This window comes from Piliocolobus tephrosceles, chromosome 17 (genome assembly GCF_002776525.5).
Source record: "Piliocolobus tephrosceles isolate RC106 chromosome 17, ASM277652v3, whole genome shotgun sequence".
Classification (NCBI taxonomy): domain Eukaryota; kingdom Metazoa; phylum Chordata; class Mammalia; order Primates; family Cercopithecidae; genus Piliocolobus; species Piliocolobus tephrosceles.
Window position 1 is genome coordinate 5,179,354 of NC_045450.1, and position 13,532 is coordinate 5,192,885.

General features: G+C 48.6%; 1 long non-coding RNA gene across 1 annotated transcript in view; it reads left to right on the plus strand.

Moving 5' to 3' along the window:
- The window catches only part of LOC111551653, a 103,571-nt gene that overhangs the window by 37,651 nt on the left and 52,388 nt on the right, over window positions 1-13,532 (plus strand). Inside the window, exons 2-3 of the long non-coding RNA XR_002734424.1 lie at window positions 10,581-10,696; window positions 12,281-12,367. This is a non-coding gene — a long non-coding RNA (uncharacterized LOC111551653). The remainder of the gene's footprint in view (window positions 1-10,580; window positions 10,697-12,280; window positions 12,368-13,532) is intronic.

The window sequence follows — 13,532 nt, forward strand, 5'->3', positions numbered from 1 at the left end:
TTTTTTGAGACAGAGTCTCGCTCTGTCACCCAGGCTGGAGTGCAGTGGCCGGATCTCAGCTCACTGCAAGCTCCGCCTCCTGGGTTTACGCCATTCTCCTACCTCCACCTCCCGAGTAGCTGGGACTACAGGTGCCCGCCACCACGCCCGGCTAGGTTTTTGGATTTTTTTTGGTAGAGACAGGGTTTCACCGTGTTAGCCAGGATGGTCTCGATCTCCTGACCTCGTGATCCGCCCGTCTCAGCCTGCCAAAGTGCTGGGATTACAGGCTTAAACCACCGTGCCCGGCCTACTTCTGTATTTTGAACTAAGACGAGAGCCAGGCACACAGGACAGTGATAGGTCTGTCTTTTGTTTTTGATGATGATGATGATGATGATGATGATGATGAAATGGCTGTCATGATTCATGACTTGCTTTTTCTCATCATCTCAAACCTAGAGTTTTGGGTGGACTATTGGCCTGGGATAGATGCAAATCATTCCTTGTATCCCCTGATCTTAAAGTCAAGACTGAACCAGTCTCCAGACTCAAGCCTTCATGGGGCTTCAGATTCCACGAGGAATGGGTGTCCCTGCAATATTGTCATGGCTGTGAAAAGTTGCACTGGGGCCGGGCGCGGTGGCTCAAGTCTGTAATCCCAGCGGTTTGGGAGGCCAAGACGGACGGATCACGAGGTCAGCAGATCGAGACCATCCTGGCTAACACGGTGAAACCCCGTCTCTACTAAAAAATCCAAAAATACTACCCGGGCGAGGTGGTGGACGCCTATAGTCCCAGCTACTCGGGAGGCTGAGGCAGGAGAATGGCGTGAACCCGGGAGGCAGAGCTTGCAGTGAGCTGAGATCTGGCCACTGCACTCCAGCCCGGGTGACAGAGCGAGACTCCACCTAAAAAAAAAAAAAAAAAAAAAGAAAACTTGCATTGGACCTGCACAGATGGGCACTGTCCTGCCATTCCATCCTGCTTAGATTTCCCATTTAGCACCAATCTTATTTCTTATTTCCTTTTTTTTTGACAGAGTCGCACTCTGTCGCCTAGGCTGAAATGCAGTGGTGTGATCTCGGCTCACTACAGTCTCTACCTCCTGGGTTTAAGTGATTCTTGTGTCTCAGCCTCCCAAGTAGCTGGGATTGCAGGTGCACACCATCAAGCTTGGCTAATTTTTTTTTTTTTTTTTTTTTTTTTGTATTTTTAGTAGAGACAGAGTTTCGCCATGTTGGCCAGGCTGGTCTTGAACTCCTGACCTCAAGTGATCCACCTACGTCAGCCTCCCAAAGTGCTGGGATTACAGGTGTGAGTCACTGTACCCGGCCCCATTTTCTCTTATACTGCAAGTAATTGCCTGCCAATGTGTTTTCTCCATTAGTTTGTAAGCTTCCTGAGAGTAGGTCTCTGCCTCATTTATTCTGAAATCTCCCTGGCACAAAGCACAGGGCTTTATCCTCAGTAGGTATTCAACAAATGTTTAATTTAATTCAACAGCTCCCCTTAACTACTGCCCCCACCTTATTTGCTGGTGGTTAAGTACAATCAGAACAAGGAGGTATCATAAGATTTATTCCAGAGTGAATTTGGGAAAAGATTACTTTAGTGATATGAAAAGAAACCATGCTACTTAGAATACTTCTGAGAGTATCCCCTGTCCAAGCATTTGCTGAATTTCTATCTACTAATTTTCAGGTGGAACAGCATAATTGCAGAGAGTTCATTTAGACATAGATGCACTTTCATGCATTCATGTCTTTAACAATTCTTTAACAATACTTTGTGGCCCTACTGTGTTCGTTCACTAACTCCTTTGAACTAACTTACCATATAAGCTATATCTTTTCCTTGTAATTTGGGAGGTCCAAGGCTTCATTAAGCTCACGTGCCCGAAACTAATGAAGAAAAGAGCTCGTTAACCAGCTAGTATAAAAGGAGCCACGAACGCAAGTCAATTACCCGCCTTAAATCAGCCCAGCGCTCCCATCTTGAGCAGAGAAGCCCATTCTGAATCGCGGTCCAGACACTGAGGGGAAAACCAGCTCCCTCCGGGGATGAAAACTACGCTCGCCCCAAATCCTCCTCCCCAGAGTTCTACTCACTGCTTACCCACCGAACCCAGAACAAACCAGAAGTGCTTAAAACGAGGACAGGTAGCTCCGTGTACCAATCGGAATTTAAAACTGTATCAATTCCTGCTGTAGAAACGAGGCTTCTCCACAGGACTAGCATTCCAAGAAGGCTGCCCTTTCTAGACGGATAAACTAGAACCTGAAGGCACCCGTTTCCCTAAACTGCTCTTGCTCATGTGTAAGTACAGATGAAAAATGCTGACGTTGCTTCGGTTGGCATTGCTTTTTAATTACCGCCATCAATAAATCATTTTATCCTTGAACAAGACTTGAGAATGGCCTGAAGGCAGAGGCATGATTCCTTAGGAATTAGGCCAGCAGAGAATGCGCTATCTCTCTTCCCACCTCTTCTCTTACTCTGCTGTCAAAAACAGAAACTTTCTCTGAGTAGCTGGGAGCAGACGGCCGCACTTGAGTTCCATCTGGGGGTTCTGTTAACACAGTTTTACCCCAGCCTGTCTTGATGGCCACTGCCACACAAGCTGCATCTGTTCTTTCTTCTGTGCCTTGTGTTACTTCGTTGTTTTTCCTATTTCTAGTGTAGTGAGCTAAATGGTGGCTTCGCCCAAGATACATTCAGATCCTTGTGCCTAGAATCTGTGGATGTGGCATTATTTGGGAAAAGGGTCTTTGCAGATGTAATTAAGGATCTTGAGATGAGATTATCCTGGAGTATTTTAAGTAGGCTGTAAATCTAAAGACAAGTGTCCTTATAAGAGGACACTCTTGTCTGGGCGCAGTGGCTCACGCCTGTATCCCAGCACTTTGGGAGGCTGAGGCGGGTGGATCACCTGAGGTCAAGAGTTCGAGACCAGCCAGACCAACATGGAGAAACCCTGTCTCTACTAAAAATACAAAATTAGCCGGGGTTGGTGGCACATGCCTGCAATCCCAGCTACTCGGGAGGCTGAGGCAGGAGAGTTGCTTGAACCCAGGAAGAGGTTGCAGTGAGCCAAGGTCATGTCATTGCACTCCAGGCTGGGCAATGAGTGAAACTCCGTCTCAAAAAAAAATAAAAAAAGGGGGCACTCTTCCTCCAGGGGAGGAGACCCAGACAGAAGAGGAGGAGGCAAGGTGACCACAGAGATCGGATCACGCGGCCACAAGTTGAGGAATTCTAGTAGCCTCTACAAGCTGGAAGAGGCAAGGAATGGATTCTCCCCTAGAACCTCTGAAGGCGCATGGTCCTGCTGACGTTTGATTGATTTTGGACTTCTGGCCTCCAGACTCTATTTTTTTAAGATAGAGTCTTGCTCTGTTGCCCAGTCTGGAGTGTAGTGGCACGAGCTCAGTTCATTGCAACCTCCACCTCCTGGGCTCAAGCCATTCTCTTGCCTCAGCCTCCCAAGTAGCTGGGACTACAGTTGCCTGCCACCATGCACGGCTAATTTTTGTGTTTTTAGTAGAGATGAGGTTTAGCGGTATTGGCCAGGCTGGTTTCGAATTCCTGGCCTCAAGTGATCCACCCACCTCAGCCTCCCAAAGTGCTGAGATTATTTAGGTGTGAGCCACAGCACCTGGCCCAGACTTTGTTTGAAGCCACCCACTTCATGGTTCTTTGCTGCAGAGGTTGTGGAATATGAATGCGCTCGTGCTGTTGGTTGGACTTTGCTGACCTTGTGTCTGTTATTCCCTGGCAGTTCTACGGGGCCTGGAGCTGGTACGAAAAACCTCCCTTCTTTCCCAAGTGATCCCCAGCTTCCCCGTTCACTGAAGACCCTGCAATCAGGAACAGTCAGGACTTTGCATCCAGTTGCTGTGGGTGTTGGGCTGACCTTTCCTCTTGTGTGATCCATGGACCCGCAGCATTGCGTCACCTGGGAGCTTTTGGAATTGAAGACTCTCCGGGCTTACCTGGGAGGACTTGCTGGGCTAGAATCTGCATTTTAACAAGATGCCCAGGTGATTTGCATACATGTTCAGCTCTTAGAAGCCCTAGTCAGAGAGGCTTTAAGGTGGTAATTAGATCTTTTCTCCACCTTCAAGAATCTTAGTTTCTTCATGTTAAATCTATTAACTGTGGCAATGGCATGGGGGTTATAAAACAAAACAAAACCCTTACATCAAGAATGCACCCTGATGTGTTACGGATGTGGTTGAAATGACACGTCTGTAATTTGCTTTAAAATATTCTAAAATAGCAAGAAGGAAAAGAAAAGTGGGAACTGGAATGAGACTGGCGAAATGTTGACAAGTTCTTGCAGTGGGATGATGGGTGCATGGGGGTTCATGGTACAATCCTCTCCCTACTTTTTGTGCATATGGGAAATTTCCATAGTGAAAAACTAGAGGTTGGGCACGGTGGCTCATGCTTGTAATCCCAGCATTTTGGGAGGCCGAGGTGGGTAGATTGCTTGAACCTAGGAGTTCAAGACCATCCTGGACAACATGGCAAAACCCCGTTTCTCTTAAAAAATGCAAAAATTAGCCAGGCATGGTGACAACAAGCCTGTAGTCATGTTGAGGCATGAGGATGAGGTATGAGAATCACTTGAACCCAGGAGGCGAAGGTTGCAGTGAGCCAAGATTGTACCATTACATTCCAGCCTGGGCGACAGAGTGAGACTTGGTCTCAAAAAAAGTTTTAATTCTTTTTTTTTTTGAGACAGAGTCTCAGTCTGTCGCCCAGGCTGGAGTGCAGTGGTGTGATCTTGGTCACTGCAAGCTCTGCCTTCCCAGTTCACACTATTCTTCCGCCTCAGCCTCCAGAGTAATTGGGTCTATAGACTCCCACCACCGTGTCCGGCTAATGTTTTGAATTTTTAGTAGAGATAGGGTTTCACCATGTTAGCCAGGATGGTCTTGATCTCCTGACCTCGTGATCTGCCCATCTCGGCCTCCCAAAGTGCTGTGATTACAGGCATGAGCCAACGTGCCCGGCCTTAATTTTCTTTAATGTTTTTTCTCTTTTGAGACAGGATCTCATGCTATAGCCTAGGCTGGAGTGCAGTGGTGTGATCCCGGCTCACTGCAGCCTGTACCTCCTGGGCTCAAGCGATCCTCCCCCCTGAGCCTCCCGAGGAGCTGAGACCACAGGCATGTATCACTACGCCTGGCTAATTTTTTCACGTTTTATAGGGGCAAGGTCTTGCTACATCACCGAGGCTGATCTTGAACTCATGAGCTCAAGCAGTCCTCCCGTCTGTACCTGGGAGCATTCCCAAAGTGCTGGGATTACAGGTGTGAGTCGCTGTACCCAGCCTCAACTGTTTTTCGTGACTCCACTTTTTCTCCCCTCTTGGAAATGACTTGTCTTCGAGGGAATGTCTTTTTTGTCTCAATCTGTGGTTTCTTTGCTCAGTGCACCTGTGTTGGGGGCTTTGCTGATCTCCAGGCCTTTTTCGGCAGCGTCGTCCCTGGAGGGCAGGATGGGAGCTGATGGCTTCTTAGCATCTTTTAACTCAGTTTCCAACAACATCTAGTCGGCATCTGTTGCTCTAGGCAGCAGGAACTTCATTGCCTTTCTCTCTCCACCTCTCTCACCTCTGTGAGACTCTGTCTTTGTCATGGGTGCAGCATCACATGTGTGGCCCTTAGGCTCTCTTACTTACCTGTGATGTGCGTATCATGTCTTTACTTCAGGGCTTCTCAAGCAGAGGGTGATTTTCCTCCCCAGAGAACATGTGGCCATGTCTGTAGACAATTTTGGTTGTTACAGCTGGAGGAGGTGGTGCTACTGGCATCTAGTGGGTAGAGGCCAGGGATGCTGCTGAACATCCTACAGTGCTCCGGACAACCCCCACTAAGACAGAATAATGATCCAGCTCCAAATGTCAATAGTGCTGAAAGTGAGAGACCCTGATTCCATCTTAGAGGTCATCTAAGCACATTTGGCCAAATTGTTTTTGCCCCTATCCCATGAAGAAAAGGCAGATTCATGACTGAAGACAACATCGATGGGAATTTTGTTTACCTCTTCTTGGTGGATTTTGGGATATGATGACTTACCATTTCTGCAAGTTGTGCATTGCACACCTCCAGGGGGCGCCACCCACATATTTATGAAAATACCACTCCAGGAATTGCACAGTACATAGTCTACATGACTATAAGTAGTTGCTCTGGTTTTGGGGTTGCCTTGGGGTGCTCTGGATCTGGGACGAACTTTATTTCTGGCCATTAGAGGCCAGGAGCATGACATTGAGTGTCCTTTCAAGAAAGGAGAAATGTTGAACAGAGAAGACCTCATTTTTATAACTCTTGACCATCATCTAGTTACAGAGCATCCACTTTTCACCCCTGGGCCATATCCATTTGACGGAGGTAAAATCATCAAATTATAATATCATGGCTTACACTTTTGATAGCTTCTGCCCGGAACGTGGCGGTAAGAGCTTCTCATTTTCAATTGATTCATTGGGGGAGAAAATATACACGGCTGCCCTAAGACTTTCTATTACACACCATTTGTTTGACGGGATTTCTTTAGTTTCTGTAGCATAACTTATTCTAACTGGTCCTCAGTCACTTTGCAATAAAAACCGAGATTGTGAAAATGTTCATTGTCATGACCAGTGATGGAGCAATAAGTACAGAGTTCTGGAGACAGAAGGAATCCAGAGATTTAAAATAGCAGAATGAGCCGCTCACCCTCAGCATTGCTTTTAATCTTGGTGAGAACTGAGGGGAATTTTGACAGGGTTCAGGGGGACTGCAGGGAGCAGGGCTGGGAGGTGGCTGTTTGCATGTGTGGTCAGCAAATCCAGTGGGGGTCCAGGTACCGCCGGCAGCCCCGCAGATGGAGTTGGGATTGCCCTCCATCAGACTGCAAACCCCCATTCTCAAGACATCGGGGCCCAGGCTGGTGCAGGAGATACACTGCAGTGTGTCAGCCTTTCTTCCGTCGCTCTTCTCCAATGACAGTCCCCGATTGTCCACTGAGGAGTCACTAGTCCCCCACGGCATGTGTGGGACTGGCCACTCCCCACCCTGATCTAGGGCTGGGGCATGTGGTCGCAGCCTGGATGTCAGTATCCTTCCACCACCCTGGCCACACTGATTGGGTCTGAGAAGCAGATGAGCCGAAGGAGAGGCAATCTTGGGAGTTTCATGTTCACACTTAAGAAAGTAAAATGGAAAGCAACGGGAGGGTGAGGGGCCATTCTGATGATACAGTTTGAGGACCTGTATGTAGCCACACCTGTAGCTGTCAACTATGCCATAGTTCTGTTTGTTTTTTTTCCTTCAAATTTAAATACTTTCTAGAGACAAGGTCTTGCTCTGTTGCTTAGGCTGGTTTTGAAAAGTCTGTTTTTGGGGGATGCTTTCACTGCTTCGCTTCCTTTCTATGACAGCTCAGGAAATCAGAAGACAAGGGAGAGGAGTTTTTTTTTTTTTTTTTTTTTTTTTTTTGGCACAGGGTCTTGCTCTGTTGCCCGGGCTGGAGTGCAGTGGTGCAATCACAGCTCGCCACAGCTTTGACCTTCTGGGCGCAAGCGACCTTCCTGCTTCAGCCTCCTGAGTAGCTGGGACTGTAGATGGGTACCACCATACCCAGTTAATTAAATTTTTTTTTTTTTTTAGAAATGAGATCTCACTATGTCACCCAGGTTGGCCTCAAGGTCCTGGGCTCAAGCAATCGCCCTGCCTTAGCTTCCCAAACTTACAAGTATGAACCCCCACACCCAGCCAAGGCTGTGTTCTTATGCACCTGGTATTCCCCCAGGCCCTGAGCAATGATCCTCCTGCCTCAACCTCCCAAAGTGCTGGGATAACAGGTGTGAGGCACCATGTGTGGTCCACATAGTATTCTTAAGGGTTAAATTGAGTCCCCCCCAGATGTTGAAGTCCTAAATTCTAGTACCTCAGAATGTGACCTTATATAGAAATAGAGTTATTGCAGGCTGAGCACGGTGGCTTATGCCTATAATCCCAGCACTGTGGGAGGTCAGGGCAGGCGGATTACCTGAGGTCAGGAGTTGGAGACCAGCCTGACCGACATAGAGAAACCCCATCTCTACTAAAAATATAAAATTAGCTGGGTGTGGTGATGCATACCTGTAATCCCAGCTACGCGGGAGACTGAGGCGGCAGAGGTTGCAGTGAGCTGACATTGTGCCATTGCACTCCAGCCTGGGCAACAAGAATGAAACTCTGTCTCAAAAAAAAAAAAAAAAAAAAAAAAGAAATAGGCTTATTGCAGATGCTGTTGATTAGAATGAAGTCATCCTGGTGTAGGGAGGGCGCTAAGTCAATGACGGGTGTCCTTATAAAAGAGGAGAGGACACGCCGAGTCACAGAGACACAGAGAAGAAGGCCATGGATCGGACGGAAGATTGGACTGATGAGTCTGCACACCAAGGAATGCCAAAGACTGCTAGGAGACCACAGGAAGCTAGGAAGAGGCAAGGCAGGACTCCCCTACAAGTGCAGGAGGGAGTGTGGTCAAGCTGGCACCTCCATTTCAGACTGCTGGCCACCAGAGCCACAGACAGTCAATTTCTCTTGTTTCAAGTCACCCAGCTTGTGGTACTTGGTTGTGGCAGCCCTAGGGAGTGAACATAAGTACTTTTAAATTCACTCTCGTCTTCTCTCCATCTTCTAAATCATCATTTTTGCCTAAGCAACAGCTAGGGTCTAATACGGATGTGATGACTTACTTCAAAGCCAGCCCCCATGTGCTCCCAAAGCTCCTGCTGCATTGGCCCTGGGCTCAGAGACTGGACCATCATTCTCGGGGCTCGCTGGAGATCTGAGCCGGGGCACCATTCTCTGTTGCCTTCAAACAAAGGCTGGTGCTCGCTCAGGCATGTGAGCTCCACTGAGGATCTATTTGCGGAAGGCAGAATTCTGAGATGACCCCCTAGGTTCTTGCCGTGGATGAATGCCATGTGTAATCTCCTCTCCCCTGGAGTGGGGGCAGGACCCCTGGCTTGCTTCTAATCTATACCTACGGAAAAGTTGAGGGGATTTTATAGATGTAACTAAGCCCCTAATTCACTTGCTTCGAGTTAATCAAAAGGGAGATTATTCAGGGTGGGCCTGACATCTTCAGGTGAGATCTTCAGTGAGGGTCTGGAGGAGAGAGACTCCCTCCTGCTGTTTTTTTTTTTTTTTTTTTTCCGGAGATGGAGTCTCACTCTGTCGCCCAGGCTGGAGTGTAGTGGCATGATCTTGGCTCACTGCAACCTCTGCTTCCTGGGTTCAAGCGATTCTCCTGTCTTAGCCTTCTGAGTAGCTGGGATTATAGGCGTGCACCACCATGCGTGGCTAATTTTTGTATTTTTAGTAGGGATGCGGTTTCACCATGTTGGCCAGGCTGGTCTGGAACTCCTGACCTCAGGTGATCTGCCTGCCTCAGCCCCGCAAATTGCTGGGATTACAGGCGTGGGCCACCGCGCCTGGCTGGTTTTGAAGAAGCCAGTCGCATGAGTTCCACAGTTGGAATGGAAATAAATTCTTCCAACAACCATGTGAGGTTGGGAGAAGACCCCAAGACTCATATGAGACCCTAATTCCAGCCGACACCTTGATCACAACCTTGTAAGAACCTGAGCAGAGGACCCAGCTAAAGCTGCACCCCCAGACTCCTGACCCATGGGAAAGGAGAGGTAATAGATGGGTATTTTAAGCTGCTAAATTTGTGTTGATTTGTTATGCAGCTTAGACAATGAATACATCATTCCATTTTTAAAAAATCATAAGTTAACCATGTGCTAATCACACCATTCGATTTTTTTTTCTCTTTTTTTTTTTTTGAAATGGAGTCTCACTCTGTTGCCCAGGCTGGAGTGCGGTGGCGCAATCTCGCCTCACTGTAACCTCTGCCTCCTGGGTTCAAGTGATTCCCTTGCCTCAGCCCCCCAAGTAGCTGGGACTACAGGCATGCGCCATCACACCCAGCTAATTTTTGTATTTTTAGTAGAGATGGGGTTTCACCATGTTGGCCAGGCTGGTCTCGAAGTCCTGACCTCAAGTGATCTACCTGCCTCGGCTTCCCAAAGTGCTGGGGTTACTGGCGTGAGCCACTGCGCCCGGCCCGACACACCATTCATTTTTAAGGAACTTCCAGACGGTGTGGTCAAGCCCCTCTTGTGTGGCATGAAGGTGGGGAGAGATGGGTTGGGGGATGACTGGGTGGGGGCGTGGAGCCAGGTGGGAAGAAGAAAAGTGTCTTGAAGGAAGTAGGTCCCTTCAGATAAGGGAGGGAGAAGCTCGATCCATATGCAGACTTGTGCAGTCCTTCAGTCCTGGGGATATTGGAGGAGAGACAGGTCTTGCTTTGTATTTGAGAGTTATGATCCCAGGCAGAGGCCCTAGTTCTACCTTCTTGCAGGTGGGGCTGGGGACAAATACTTAGAGGAAGAACAAACACCCTTTGTAAGCATGCGAAAAGCTTCTGGAGTGGGGAGATGATGAGGCAGGATATTTGGAGTCAACAGCCAATGTTTTTAACAATCCTCTCTCCCTGAGCCTTTCCCTCATTCAAATTGCTGGCACCTTTGGACTCCTTGCTTCTAGGAAAGAATGTCCTGGAGGAAAACAGAGACTCCCTGTGACCCGGAGCTTCACAAGCTTAGCCCCTTCCAGGAGCCATGGAGGAGCTGGGGCATTGGGAAAGCCTTGGGGGATACTAGGTGAGTAAGAACACAGTCTTGGCTGGGTGTGGGGGCTCACACTTGAAATCCTAACACTTTGGGAGGCCAAGGCAGAAGGATCACCTGAGCCCAGGGGTTTGAGACCAGCCTGAGCAACATAGTGAGATCCCATTTCTAAAAAAAGCAAATTAAAAATTAGTTGGGCATGGTGGTACACACCTGTAGTCTCAGCTATTCAGGGGGCTGAGGCAGGAGGATTGCTTGAGCCCAGAAGGTCAAGGCTGTGGTGAGCTGTGATCACACCACTGCACTCCAGCCTGGGCAATAGAGCAAGACCCTGTCTCCAAAACAACAACAACAACAACAACAACAAAACAACAACAACTGTCATCTCCCTTGTCTTCTGATTCCCTGAGCTGTCAGAGAAAGGAAGCAAATCAGTGAAAGCACCCTCCCAAAAGGGACTTTTTATCTTTCTCTCTGGACTGAACTACAGAGGAAAGGAAGCCATCCTCACAAAAAGATCTGTGGGATCAGAGAGTGGAGGGGACCTGAGCCCCATGTCATGGGACCAGCCCTGGGAAGATGGCACCATTCCCAAGACACATGAGTTCTATCGTTTGCCACCATTCCCACTGCCTGGACCAAAGCAGAAGCTCAAACAGTATTCCCTGAGTGAAAGAAGGAATATAGCATCAGCCCTCTCAAAGAACTCTCCAGGAAGACTTTTCTTCATCAGCAGCAGGGAAAGCTGATGAAGGTCATGTGATCCTGTCTCCTGGGTACAGTCTGAGGTGTGTGCACCGTGCACCTCCATAGGCACATAGTGGGTACAACCGGCTCGGTTTTACAGAGATGCCGTGTGCCCCGGGGAGAATCTGGGCAGTGAAGTCAGCTCTCTGTCTCAGGGAGTCTCTCCTAGAAGGGCTCTTGTGCCAGGGGCATTGGACTCTGCCGGCTTTGTTTCTTGCTTGGGACTACCATGTCTCTGGCACCCCCAGGACTCTGTCTAGGTAGCTTGAAGGGCTGTCTACATGACTTATTGGACCTGAACCCTAACTGGACCTGTGCATGGTACTGCAGCCCAGATGTGAAACAGGGATCACCCCGCCTCACCACCAATCCCCCTTGTTTTAAACTGCAGTTGATAAGTGGCTGGGTTGAGGGAACCCCCTTTATCATAGTTTTTGTCCAGCCTACCCCCTGGAATCTGATGAGGTCTTTGGGTGCTGGCAGCACCAATTTTTATCCATTATTTTTCCTATTATGGATAATTCCTTTCCACATTGGAGTCAGACAGAGGTCGGCTTGAGCCCAGCCACTGGAAGACAAATGCCAGTGGTTTTGCCGGGTCCCAGGTGCCCTCTGTTTCATTAAAGCAACATATTCAGGATGTATATCTGTTGCCTGGAAGCTGGGCGCTGGGTGAAATTCATAGGGGTTTGTAATGATTACTTAATTAGAACCAAAGACACAGGAAGGCTGAGGCTGGAGGAGGGCAGCTGGGGGTGGCAGGGGCAGGGATGGGCGACCCAGTTGCTGGAACCATCCAGGGCTGAGTTGGGATCCTGCCTTGCCTCTCCCCACCTGTGTGACCTCAGCCTCTGATTTCTCACCTGTCAGGAAGGAACGTGGCTGAGTTGCTGTCAGTGTTTAGAGAATTGAAGGAGCTGATGACTGTGGAACCTGCTGGACATTTTCTGAAGCCAGGTACTGGGTTCAACATGGTGTATAGTTATCTCAAAGCACTGGTTCTCAGCTGAGGGTGAATTTGCCACCCAGCAGGCACTTGGCGAGGTCTGGAGATATTTCTGGTTGTCACAATGGGAGAAGGGGTGCCAATGGCATCCATCTAGTTGGTAGAGGGCAGGAAAGCTGATAACATCCCACAGTGCTCAGAACAACCCCATGCAACACAGAATGATCCTGCCCTAAATGTCAATAGAGCTGAGGTTAAGAAGCCTTTTTCTTGGTTTGTGGGTGGAGGGCAGGGTCTCAGTGCGTCACCCAGGTTGGAGGGCAGTGGCACAGTCATAACCCACTGCAGCCTTGACCTCCTGGGCTCAAGCGATTCTCCCACCTCAGCCTCCTGAGTAGCTGGAACCATGGGTGTGCACCACCACACCTGGCTAACTTTTTATTTTAATTTCTTGCAGAGACAGGGTCTTGCTATGTTGCCCAGGCTGGTCTTGAACTCCTGGGCTCAAGCAATCCTCCTGCCTTAGTCTCCCAAAGTGCTGGGATTATAGGCATGAGCCACCACGTGTGGCCAAAAAGCTGTTTTAATGTTGAAGCAGAGTAAATGTTTCCCAGCTCAATAAATGGTATATCTGGTTATAAATAAGAGGCACACAGGAACATACTGTTTCCACAGTGAGTGAATGAAGATTTTCTGTTACAACAGTTTGTTATTTGTAGGCAGTGAATAACTTTGTATGTACATCCCTTACCACCGAGCAAATAGGTCAGCAGGACAAAGTCCCACAAGTGGAATTGCCAAGTAAGAAAGTTAATGCATTAAAAAAAATTTTTTGAGACAGGATCTTGCACTGTCACCCAGGCTAGAGTGCAGTGGTGTGATCACAGCTTACTGCAGCCTCAACCTCCCAGGCTCAAACAGTTCTCTCACCTTAGCCTCCAGAGTAGCTGGGACTACAGATGTGCACCACTAAGCCTGGCTAATTTTTGTATTTTTTGTAGAGATGAGGTCTCGCGATATTGCCCAGGCTGGTCTCAAACTGCTGGGCTGAAGCGATCCTCTCCCCTTGGCTTCCCAAAGCGCTGGGATTATGTGAGCCCCTGTGTCTAGTGCACTATCTGATTTTGCCAGATTACCCTTCACTGAAGCCGTACCTTCTCCCCTCCCCTCCCCTCC